Here is a 13,490-nt window from a genome sequence, read left to right as displayed (position 1 = left end):
AGAGCAGGCAGGAGGATGTGCTGACAGCAGTCCCTGCTCCTGACCCAGGCAAAAGCTGCCAACCCAAAAAGGGGGAGCTGAGTGACACAACCCCCCCTTTGCTTCTGGTGAACTAGTCTGAGGTCTCCACGAGGGGGTCCCCCTCGGAAAGGCCGTGCAGGCCGGCCACCTCCACTCCCCCTGCAGGGAAGCCTCACAAACAGGAAAAAATCTTACATTCAGACACTCACTCTTCAACTGTCCCATAAATATGCCTCATTCCCTAGATCAGGGGTCTCCAAACTTTTTGGCCAGAGGGCCGCATCAAATATCTGGCGCGGTATTGAGGGCTGGAAAAAAATTTTAAATATAAAATTTAAATAAATAAATGAGAGATGGAACTTAGATGAGTGAATAAATGAATGAATGGGCTCATTCATTCAACCTCTCTGGCTCTCAGAACATCCTCCAGACACAAAAAGAGCACAGCTCTGGTCATGTACAGTTGAGTGGGCCAGAGGCTTTCAGGGGAAAAGAGTCTGGCTGTGGGCCAGGTAGAGGCTTATCATGGGCCGCATCTGGCCCCCAGGCCGGGGTTTGGAGACCCCTGCCCTAGATGGAAGCGTATACCTGTCTGTTTCTATTCTTGCTGTTCGGTCTTAATAGTCTTCTTGCATACACAAAATGTTGAAGTCAAATAAAATCCCCCTCCTGATTCAAACCACCGAAGGCTGACTTTTTTTAACATCTGAAATTCAGATTACCGAGTACAAGGAATTCCAACAGGAGCCTGCCACATTAATATAAGTAACCGAATTGTACACAGAAGTAAGACCTAGGCCTTCCCTCAGCCATTTTCAAGTCCAACCTAGTAATTCTAGGCGATGGCCTATGTCATTGGTTCCCAACCTTTACTCAAAGGGAACTAGTGAATGTGCATAGTGCACCTTTGGCTGTGACGGTGGTGACAACAACTCTGAGTTCGTGCTGCCAACTAAGAAAAAAAGCTGTTATGGGACTTACCTGGCGGCAGCAGCAAGAAGAACTGAGGTTTTGTGGTATTTCCAGTCATCACCACATACAAGTAAGCCCTAGAACAGCTTTTTTCCCCCCTCTGTTGGTGGCTGTAGTGGTGCAAACCTGGAAGTGCTGTCATCACTGACTCGCCACTCCCCTTAACGGGGAAAACTGTGGTTCCCATTGCCCTGGGGGGTTGAGACCCCCAGGTTGGAACCACTACTCTATGTTGTGGTTAGTTACAAAAGGCCTGTCTTTTTGTTGATCGCTACTGCCTGTTACCTAGAATTTAAAAAACAATGAAAAGCCAACCTTAGGCCTCTGGTTCCAATTTCATGATCTCAGATCTTCATGATCTGTTCTGGCAACATGTGTGGCTAGGCCACATGGAGAACGACTGTACATTTAATCTCCTCACATGCAAACCCGAAACTTTGTACAATGGCAGGCACTGAAACAACCAGAAAGCAAAAGGAGTTAAAGCTGTGATTTCAAATATCTGGCCAGCCTCAACGTAATATGACAAATTTACGCAATAGATAGGTTGGCCCTGGTACTAAAGGTTCATCAAAAATAAAATGTTTATAAACAGTACACGTGAACTTTTAATTACAAAATTCTTGGAAGTTAGGTTTGTAAACAAATCAGACAATAATTCCATAGACCAGTTTCTGGGTCAGTCAAATGTAAGCCTAAGGATAAGAATCCAGCTCTCACTAATTTGAATGGAAAGCCTCTCCTTCAGTTTAATGGACCTGGATGACCGCTTACATGTGATTTTCCTGAGATGTTTATTCCAACACAAACATCTGTGGATTCTTTTTGAAGGTTTCTAGAAGCACGAGTTCACATTAGACAATCATTTCACTTAAGATTTAATTGGCACACAACTCAGCACACATATTTCATTTGAAGTGGCTTGTTTTGATTTAGCTTGCTTTCGTTTCTCTTGATATACGAGTTTTCAGACAGCTTTTTCAATGTGGACTAACTTTAAAATACCCTATTAGGGCTTATATTCTTATAAGAGAAATTAAGAACATTCATATTTACTACATGAAATAAATTTTGTTTAAATAGGAATCTATCCCCCTTCCCAGCCTTGATATACCTTCCTGGATCCACTCAGACTTGCGCCAGCTAAATTGCTGGTACAAGTCCAAGTAGACCCATTTGGAAGGTGGAGGCTTACCCCCAAGCAAGAGAACAAATGTTTCCTTAACCAGAGAGCTCCGTGACTGCTCCCCCCCCCCCCACAGGATGCAGAATGCACTCAAGTGGCCCGGGTTCATGGGGGGGGGAGTTGATAGGATTGGGCTGGCACCATCAATATGTGTTTTCTCACTTTTGTGGAAAGCTAGGCACTTGGAGAGTGACTGAAGTAGTTAAATGTGGCCTCCTCCATGTCCAGATGCTTAGCAATCCTTTACTCCAAGACTCAAACCCCCTCTTGGAGAGACAGGGTGACAAGATACAATTGAAGACAGAGTGCCTATAGCTTTAAGCCATTTATGCCCAACACAGGGACCAAATGTGTACAACTGTGGGCCAGGAACATAGGTTAACCATTGTATAGAAGAGGCAAGATGACATTTTGTCAGGTGCAGCTCAATGTGGAAGGGTTTAAAAAGCTGCACCTGCCCAAATGTCTTCTATACCAGGGGTGTCCAAACATTTTGGCAGGAGGGCCACATCATCTCTCTGACAATGTGTCAGGGGCCGAGAAAAAAGGGATTAACTTACATTTAAAAATTGAATAAATTTACATAAATGAATTTATTAGAGATGGAACTTATATGAATGAGTGAGGGTCTTGCAGTAGCTCAAGGCCTATAAAAGGCCTTGCACAAAGTAAGGCCAGCCTTTCCTACGCTGCCACTGCTGCATCACAGAGGTGAAACAGCAAGTAGTGGAAGGAGCCCTTGTCCCACAGCTCAGGTAAGAGGTCAAACAGTCATCCTCATGCTGAGAGCAATTGCATCAGGCTAGCATGGGCTCCAGCAAGTTTGGAGGGCCAGAGGCTCACTGGAGATTGGGGGCTCCCGAAGGGCCGCATTGGGAGCCCCTGAGGACCGCACGTGGCCCCTGGGCCAAGGTTTGGGCACCCCTGTTCTATACAATGGTTAGAGCTGTAGGCACTTAGTTCTCCATTGTATCTGGTTCCCGTGGGGAGAAGGCAGGGCTCACATCCATGGTACTAAGGTTGAGAGTCCAATCTGATAAGCCTGTCAAGTGCACACTAGGGTGCCAGTAAATCTTTAATTAGTGCTTGGGAAAGATCTCTGCTTTCTGACTTGTCCTGGAGCCATCTGCAAGACCTCCCACAGTTGGAACACTTATGGGATTTTCACTTCTGTTTTCCCTTCTATTTTGGGGGGTCTCTCAGTTTTAGCACTGCTAGAACAGTGTTCTTCAACTTGTGGGTCCTGACCCCAATGGGGTTGTGAAGAAGGAATTAAGTCAGATAGAGGTTAAAAGAGATGTTTCAGACCTCATTGATAAATTAAAGATCAATAAGTCACTGGGCCCTGATGGCATCCACCCAAGAGTTATTAAGGAATTGAAGAATGAAGTTGCAGATCTCTTGACTAAAATATGCAACTTGTCCCTCAAAACGGCCACGGTGCCAGAGGATTGGAGGATTGTAAATGTCACGCCGATCTTTAAAAAGGGAAAGAGGGGGGACCCGGGAAACTATAGGCCGGTTAGCCTAACATCTATACCAGGTAAGATGGTGGAATGCCTCATCAAAGATAGAATCTCAAAACACATAGACAAACAAGCCTTGCTGAGGGAGAATCAGCATGACTTCTGTAAGGGTAAGTCTTGCCTCACAAACCTTTTAGAATTCTTTGAAAAGGTCAACAGGCATGTGGATGTGGGAGAACCAGTGGACATTATATATCTGGACTTTCAGAAGGCGTTCGACACTGTCCCTCACCAAAGGCTACTGAAAAAACTCCAGTCAGGGAATTAGAGGGCAGGTCTTCTCCTGGACTGAGACCTGGTTGAAGACCAGGAAACAGAGAGTGGGTGTCAATGGGCAATTTTCACAATAGAGAGAGGTGAAATGCAGTGTACCCCAAGGATCTGTCCTGGGACCGGTGCCTTTCAACCTCTTCATAAATGACCTGGAGACAGGGGTGAGCAGTGAGGTGGCTAAGTTTGCAGACGACACCAAACTTTTCCGAGTGGTGAAGACCAGACGTGATTGTGAGGAGCTCCAGAAGGATCTCTCCAAACTGGCAGAATGAGCAGCAAAATGGCAGATGCATTTCATGTAAGTAAGTGTAAAGTCATGCACACTGGGGCAAAAAATCAAAACTTCACATATAGGCTAATGGGTTCTGAGCTGTCTGTGACAGATCAGGAGAGAGATCTTGGGGTTGTGGTGGACAAGTCGAAAGTGTCCACCTAATGTGCGGTGGCAGTGAAGAAGGCCAATTCTATGCTTGGGATCATTAGAAAAGGTATTGAGAACAAAACAGCTAATATTATAATGCTGTTGTACAAATCGATGGTAAGGCCACACCTGGAGTATTGTGTCCAGTTCTGGTCACCACATCTCAAAAAGGATATAGTGGAAATGGAAAAGGTGCAAAAGAGAGCGACTAAGATGATTACGGGGCTGGGGCAACTTCCTTATGAGGAAAGGCTATGGCATTTGGGCCTCTTCAGCCTAGAAAAGAGATGCCTGAGGGGGGACATGATTGAGACATACAAAATTATGCAGGGGATGGACAGAGTGGATAGAGAGATGCTCTTTACACTCTCACGTAACACCAGAACCAGGGGACATCCACTAAAATTGAGTGTTGGGAGAGTTAGGACAGACAAAAGAAAATATTTCTTTACTCAGCGTGTGGTTGGTCTGTGGAACTCCTTGCCGTAGGATGTGGTGACGGCATCTGGCCTGGATGACGGCATCTTTAAAAGGGGATTGGACAAGTTTCTGGAAGAAAAATTCATTACGGATTACAAGCCATGATGGGTATGTGCAACCTCCTGATTTTAGAAATGGGCTATGTTAGATGCAAGGGAGGCACCAGGATGCAGGTCTCTTGTTATCTGGTGTGCTCGCTGGGGCATTTGGTGGGCTGCTGTGAGATACAGGAAGCTGGACTAGATGGGCCTATGGCCTGATCCAGTGGGGTTGTTCTTATGTTCTTAAGCTTCATTGGGGGGGGGGGTGTCACCGCAACTTTTCAAAGCCTGTGCAAGAGAAGGCTTGGACCCAATCCAATAATTGTACTGCCTTATCAAAACTGAGTTCTTGATATAATCCTGCACACTCCTTGCTGCCTTGCCCTGCATCTCTTAAGGATGGTCCTGCTCAGAATGTTACCTCACAGGGTTGTTGTGAAGACATAAGAGGTAGGGGAAAAGAGCAACGGGGGTGGGGAGGTGGGTAGATCTGGTCCTGGGAGGGGAGCAGCACCAGCAGTGTATCTCCAATCTCATGCTTTATTTATTTACTGGAGTTAAGGCACAAAAAAGGTTGAAGCCAACTGTGCTAGAGAAGATCATGGGCTCTGGACCTGCTCCTGCTCTGCTGGTAGTGGATATCATGCTGTCAGGCATGAGGTTCTCTGTGGCCAGTTGGTTATCTAGGGTTGGGTGGCTACCAGAAGCCACTTGTGGTCTATCCTAGATGCATATCATGCTTCTAAAGGGCTTCTACTGTCTCTGCATTTATTGAAAACAAAGTAAGCGAGCAGGTAAGCAATTTGTTGGCCTAATAAACTGTTACGTTTATGCTGCATCTGTCTCTATGGAATTTATTTGTAGCACCCACTGTTGAATGAGCTTGGGAATTGAAAAGAAGGGGTGATTGATTGCTAAGGGGCAGTTGCCTTCTACAAAGGATCAAAATTTAATTCGAAGGGCCTGAGTTCTAGTATGTCTCTCTTTTTATTCCCCTTCCTCCACACACATGATATGAATCTTCAAACAAAGCAGTATGTCTGTGAAAAAGGGAGACAGACATGAATCAGACATGAGTGAAATTTTGATCTACTGCAGTGGTTCTCAAACTTTTTACACCAGGACCCTCTTTTTTAGAATGACAATCTGTTGGGACCCACTGGAAGTGATGGCATAGCTGGAAGTGACATCATCAAGCAGGGAAATTTTTAGCAGCCCCATATGACAAAACCAATGAATTAAGTAAGTAAATTAAATGTTTACAATAAGTTTAAACATTTATTTAAAATAAAGAACCACCCTCCTAAACCCTCCCAAGCAGTTGCTGACCCAACTGACCCAATAAAAAAAAATTCCCAAACTTCCCAAAGACTGAAAGTCTATCTATATTTAACTGGGAGTAAGTCCCATTGACTATCATATTAAAAACACATACACTGTAGCCTGTTAAAAGTACTATCAGTAACATCCCCGCCCCCAAAACAGTCACACATCATGGTAGCATCAAGTCTAATATATTAAAAATAAAATACACATTGAAATGAATGGGGACCCACCTGAAATTGGCTTGCAACCCACCTAGTGGGTCTCAACGCACAGTTTGAAAAACACCAATCTACTGTATTGTGTAACACTCGTACCCATTAAATTTCTGATAAAACATGAGCTATAAAGTTAAATAATTAAGGGCGCAATCCTAACCCATTTTCCAGCACTGACATAAGTGTAATGCAACTTCGAGGTAAGGGAACAAACATTGCCATACCTTGAGGAGGCCTCCATGACTGCCCCCCAACTGCAGGATGTAGCACATGCCCCACTAGCACAGCTATGCCAGTGCTGGAAAGTGGGTTAGGATTGCACCCGAAATGCATCAGTTTAATACCACCTCAGTGTTAATGATGTTTTCGCTTTATAAATATAAAACTACATTTCAAGTTTTGCAACATTGTTATGTGGGCCAAAATATACTGGAAAAATATGTGCCTGAAGCCAATTATGCAGGTAAAATAAGGGCTTGAAATTAAATTAAGAACCTGTTGAATCTGAATTTGCTACCTCTTATCTTTGCCCATTACAGGAAAGTAAAATACCAGCCAGGATCAGATAATATTTAGCTGTCAGTAGGTACATGTGGAGATATTTATACAGTGAATTTAGCAAAATAAAAACAAAACAGAGCATACTAATCACTTTCCTCCTGTTTTTTACTCGGTACACTTTCATAGCAAAATGCAGCCCAGAATCCCAGAGAGCAGAGTGAAATTTAACATCTCTGCCTTGACATTACCTTACTCCAGTTCTTAATGTTTCAATTATTATGTATTCTTGTTGTAATGCTATTCTGAATGGTTCCTGTGCATAAGTGTGGCTGACTCAAGGGTCTGCGGTCTGCCCTTTTGGCCTGGCTCATGTTTTCTTTTGTAAAACCTAGCACTGAGTATGTGAACAGATATTTGTGCATCCAACCATGTCTAAACTTTAAAACAAAACAAACAAGCAAACAAAAAACCTCAGAGCAGAGGCCACTAGCTAGAGAGAGGCTAAGAAGAGGGACTCTGGAGGATTTTTATACAGAACATATGAGAAATAGCACAGAAAGTGTTGGGGAGAGGCTGGCAGCCCTAATCCCGCTCCCTGATTCCCACAATGGCTCCCATGGTGTCAGACGGAGTGAAGGAGGTCAGTAAGACACCTTTGGTTTTGTTTCTGTCTCTGGTGCTGATGTGGCAAACCTGGGAGGCATTCCTTCTCAGCCTTCCCCACCATCTGCCTTTTATCAGCAGCTCCCAATCCCCACTCACTTCCTGTTTCCCTTCTCTTACTTTCTCAATCATTTTGAGTCGTTCCCCCCCCCCCAATTCTTCTCACTCACAAATAGGTATAGTTATGAAAGGTGTCTACAAGGTAAACTACGATCATCCATTTACGCTTATACCCTAGTGGTGCCACCACCACCGCTGTCTCTCTCATGGGCCTGTGGGCTCCAGATTTTCTGTCAAAGATCAGTATTTATGCAAAGAGCAACTTCACAGGAAGGAACTGATCAGTGATAGGATGCAAGGTGAGATAACAGGCCATACTAACTATTTGAGAGCTAGTCGTGAGACAATGAGCTGCTGCAGACACACGCTTGCTTCAAGGAGGGGTGTGAATGAGAACTAAGCAGAAGCTGAAATATGTAGTAAAGCCCAGACAGAGGATTGCAGGCAACAGCTCACATGTGTTACGCAGGACCAAAGAGACTACTGACACCAGTGAAAGGTTTAAGGCCTTTATTGTTTGGAATGGAACCTTAACCAAATAAAAACACAGCCTAGTTCCAAATTCCCTGAGGACCTGAGGCAGGCAGGCACTATGCAGGCAGGAGGCAGCAGGACTTGAGGCAAAGGGGCTGGGTGATTGCTCCCTGGTTCTCTGTGTGGCTCTTCCAGGGGCTCCTTGCTGCAACTCTCTCCACAGCTCAGGTTTCAGCTCTCAGCAGCATGATCTCTCCCAGCTCGGTCTTGAAGCTCCTCTCAGCAAGGCTTCCCTGGTGGTCTAATCCAAGCCCAGTCTTGTGCAGCCCCTTTTATAGGCCTCTGCACGCAGCAGCCTCTATCTTCCCTCCACGGGTACTGCAGCCTCCTCTCTTGCAGCAGTTTTCCCTCAGGTCCTCCTCAGTCAACTTTTTTACACATAACACATGGCTGAGTGTTCCATCAAGCAAGCAAACAAAATACAGGTGGAGCCTGTTTATCCATGGATTTTATATCTGCAGATCTGGCTCAGTGCTGATCCCCCACACACTGCTAATCTAACGAGCCGTCACCTACATTCAAAAAATGGTACAACGTAGTCAGAGGACCCTACTTTAGTGAAAACTATACGGATGTTTCATAGCGGCTTTCAAATTTTCCAGACTTTTAACTAGCATCAAAGCTTTATGTACCTTATGTATGATTTCTTGCCTTCATTCTTCTTTGTCTCCTGTTTTGTTTTAGCACTATTCTGTTTCATCTATCTCTTTGCATCTAGGACAGGATGTATTGATGAGACCACTGGCACCCCAGTAACCTCTACTAATGTGTTGAGTCCCTATGGCAGCGGTTCCCAGTCTTTAGAATACAACCTCCCTGTGCTTCAGAAGGCCTGCTGGAGCCTTCTCAAAGGTCTTTGCAGTGTCCTGCATGGTCTCACAGCTGACTGGCAGCCCATGGCTCCCCAGGAAATGCTTTGTGACACCCCAGGGTATTGCAAAACACAATTTGGAAACCACAGCCCTAAAGGGAAAGGCAGGATTTTTTTTTACATTTTTAAGCAGCCCTTCCTTCAAGGAGCTCAGGGTGGTGTATATGGTTCCTTCCCTCCCTTTTGTCTTCGCAAAAACTGTATGAGGTAGGCTAGGCTGAGAGATTGTGATTGACCCAAGGTCACCTGGGAAGCTTCATGGTTGAGTGGGGATTTGAATTTGGATTTTCCAGGTCTGGGTGTAATACCAGAATCATTACAGTGTAATAAAATAAAATAGCCACCACCACAGAGAATACTGGGCCACATCTCAGTGACTCTATACTGCAGTAGTTACGTACATTAAAAAAATTTGTCTTGCTGCTGGTCCAATCTAGGTTAGATGAAGTTACCATCCACCAGTGGTAGGCCATGGGCCCAGCAGCTGAAGGCCAATTAATTAGAAAAGCCTTTAAAAGATGCTAAATACCCCCTTCATTTCTCTTAAGAACTATAATTGCATGAGAAGTAGGGCTGTCAACTCTGAAAGATTTGGAGAAAAAAATCTGCAGATTTTTGTCCAACCTGATGTAATGCTGGAAATTGCTGGAGATCTTGTTAAAATCTCCAGGATTGCTTTCAGTAGTCAGTTGGAGATTAGTACTGACTCCTGGAGACTCCAGGCCTGTCCTGGAAAGTTTGCAATCTTAATTAGAAGCTTTCTAAGTACAGGTTGAGCCTTCTTATCCACGGATTTTGGATCTACGGATTTGGCTCAATGTGGGTCTCCCGACCCCTGTAAACTGGAAGTGCCCTTCTAGGACCTCCAGAGGCCATGCTGAGGCCCATAAAGGCTGTACATGACCTCCACGGGCCTCGGAACAGCTCCACACACAACTGGAGCAAGGTTCTGGTTGCATTCGGAGCTCAGTGGTGCCCAAAGTCCATGTGATTTGATTTCACTTGGAATTTGGTATCCGCAAGGGGTCTGGGAATTGGACCCTTGTGGATTACAAAGTACCACCTGTATTAGACAGCTGTTAAGCCTAAAAGTTCTTTTATGCATGTATGCTGATCTAAAGTAGAAGGGAGAAGCTTTTCAGTGTTGAAAACTACATTGGAATTTGTTGTCATGTATTCAAGATTCTTTCTGCAACCATGAGGGCTATAAAGTTACTTTTCCTTTATAATTAAAATGGTCTCCTATTCTTAGAACCCTATTAAGAGTTCACAGACTTCGGGGGGGGGGGGGGAGCTGTGAAATTATGGGGAATCATGTATAGCCTATGCATAACAAACAACCCACATGTGATCTGGATGGTCTTTACAAGGCTACCAGAACTACAGTTCTAAAAGTGGCTTTCTGTTTTACTTAATGTGTATACGTTTATATTCCAGTGACTAAAGATCTGCAGTGCAATTTGAGTACAAGATGCACATTCATTTCCTGACTTACTGGTGCGTTGTGGAATTGAAACAAGAATGTTCACCTGCTTAGGCAGTGGGTAGCCCAATCCTATTGCAGATCGGGCTGTCACAAAGAGGCATTTACGACACCGGAACAGAGTACAGTTCCCCTCCAATATCCATAGGGGTTCTGCTATGGAACCTCCTGCAGCTGAGAAACCACAGAAACCAAGGAGCGCCCCCCACCCTCTGGAGGCGAGGGAAGGGTCTTCTGAACCCAGCAGAAAGCTGCACACGTCTGCCCTCTGCGCACGTCTGAGCCTCTTCCAGGCTCAAAATGACTGCTAGAGGCTGAAAAATGCTACTTCCCAGTTTTCAGTCGAAAATCGAAGTTACGTTTTTATGCCTTTCCCCGGCCCTCCTAATACCTTTTAAAGCCGAAAACCAAAGTAGCGTTAGTCATTCTGAGCCTGACTGTTCTGAGAACGACTGTCATTCTGAGCCTGGCAGAGGCCATGGGTGGATATGTGCGGCCTCTGCTAGGCTTAGAAGACCCTCTGGAGGCAAAGGGAGCAAAGCTCCCACGGACCCAATCTGCAATTAACTGAAACCACCAACACAGGATCCACGTCCCCCCTGTACTGCTGTCATAAATTGGTCACGAATCAAGCGCACAGCGCTCTGTTGGCAGCTACAGAGCTTACACAGGTCCAAGGAGAGACCACTGCAAAGTGGGTGACTTACAGAGAAGTAAGGAAATATGCTTCCCCTTTCCCCTCCAAAACCTCCTGATCCACTCCCCTGCTGGATACAGCATGCCTATTTGCAGCGTGGCTGCACCAGTGGGGTGGGGGTGCAGAATAGGATTGGCCTCTCAAAGCCCAATCCTATCCACTTTTCCAGTGTCAGTGCAACTGTGCCCATGGGGCATGCACTACATCCAGTGGTGGGGAAGGTACACAGAGGCCTCCTCAAGATATGTGAACATTTGTTCCCTTGCCTTGGGGCTGCATTGAGGTTGCACCAGTGCTGGAAAGTTGGATAGGATTGGGTCCTCAGTCCACAATCCTAACTAACTTTCCAGCACTGACATAAGGACAATGCGACTCCGAGGTAAGGGAACAAACATTGCCTTACCTTGAGGGGGCCTCCATGATTGCCCCCCAACTGCAGGATGCAGCACATGCCCCACTGGCACAGCTATGCCAGTGCTGAAAAGTGGGTTAGGATTCCACCCTCAGTTACTGAACATCCATTTATATGTGCAGGATAGCTTTAATAACATCTTTATTGCCTAATACTTTTTAAACAGGATACTAGTCCAATAATCTATTTCCATACAACATCCATGGCTGAGCTGTCACCAGACCTTAATGTGCATCAGAAATGTGCTCCTGTGCCTCAGAAAGTTCATAGGGCATTCTGCAAGAAGTTCTGAGCAAGAAGGTTAGCTCTGAATTCTGGTCCTAGTTAGCAGCAGCATAGTTTCTGTTGGTTTTTTATTTATCAGCTGCCACAGGATCTGTTTTCAAGTCATGATGGGTATGTGCAATCGCCTGGTTTTAGAAATAGGCTACCTCAGAATGCCAGGTGCAAGGAAGTGGCTATAGGATTCAGGTCTCTTGTATGCTCTCTGAGGTATCAGGTGGGCCATTGTGAGATACAGGAAACTGGACTAGATGGGCCTTTGGCCTGATCCAGTGAGGCTCTTCTTATGTTCTTATTCATCAAATTGTGTACCCGACTGTGGTGGGACCCAAGATACAATCAGTGGGAAAACTGTACAAAATCATTACATGTGATCCTCAAAACTGAGGTTGAATAACCTCATCAAAAGTCCTCAGATGAAGAGGACACAGAAATTATGAGAACTTCAAAACAATACATTTTATATGCTTAATATTTCCATATTTGCAATCTTTTAATAGTTTGTGCAGCATATTTTCAATTCTGTTTCTGTAATAACAATGGTAACACATATGCATTACATACATTTAGATTCTAATAATACATTCTAATCTAATGTACATTTAGATTTTAGATTGCACTGCAATGGCCTGAGAGCTTATGTTCTGCACCATTATTGCACAGTGATCAAAAGCAGGCATATATAGTGATCACACATGGCTTGGAGCATCTCTCACACCAGCCACAAAGAGTTACTGTCCTTCATTTGCTCACTCTTATTGCATCTCATATAATAGAAGCTTTGTGCGGAACGTCTCTACTCATTTGTATATGAGCACTGCATGTAACAGGCAAGAATTAAGTGCCTGGTATTCAAGTGGTTCTAAAATTACTCAGCTGACTTCCTGCTCCCTGTTAACTGCCAATGGCTTATTCCTTCATCAGCTACAAAATGGCCTACTTTTGTGGCTTTGGTAAAGCTACATTGACAGAATAAACCAATGTTTGACAACATTTACTGTGCTGTTACCACAACTATTTCCTATATTGCCGGATAAAGGAAAGCAGTGGTCTCTTTCACTCACCACTTAGAAGAAAGAGCTGACAAATGTCAACTGTTCAATAGTGGGAATACATGCTGAGCATCCCTGGTTTGGTTTCTATTTCTGACCATTAAACTACTAAATAAGTAATAAGAGTGTTTGCTTCCTAGATAAAATCTACTTTACTCCGTACGGGAATCAATTTATGTTGGATTCAGCATAAAACTCAAGAACTAAGGCCTGGGATGAATGATGGAAGTAGGTGCAGGTACCTAGATAGGTGCAGGTCATGGTTTTCTGCTTCCAGACTTGCTTCTTCTGCCGCATTCAATTAGAGTGGCCTTCCAACCTTCTTAGATATTACAATGTTGTGTGCATGTGTTTATGTGTATTTTTCTGGGGAGGGAGTCCATATCATTCATCAGATTCTCCAAGGGGTTCATGACCCCCCCCCCAAAAGGTTAAGAAACACTTACTTAAGCAATAATAAAAGTGATAATGTAG

The sequence above is a fragment of the Tiliqua scincoides genome, chromosome 3, assembly GCF_035046505.1.
Source record: "Tiliqua scincoides isolate rTilSci1 chromosome 3, rTilSci1.hap2, whole genome shotgun sequence".
In the NCBI taxonomy this organism is placed as follows: domain Eukaryota; kingdom Metazoa; phylum Chordata; class Lepidosauria; order Squamata; family Scincidae; genus Tiliqua; species Tiliqua scincoides.
Note: the sequence above shows the minus strand (reverse complement) of the source record.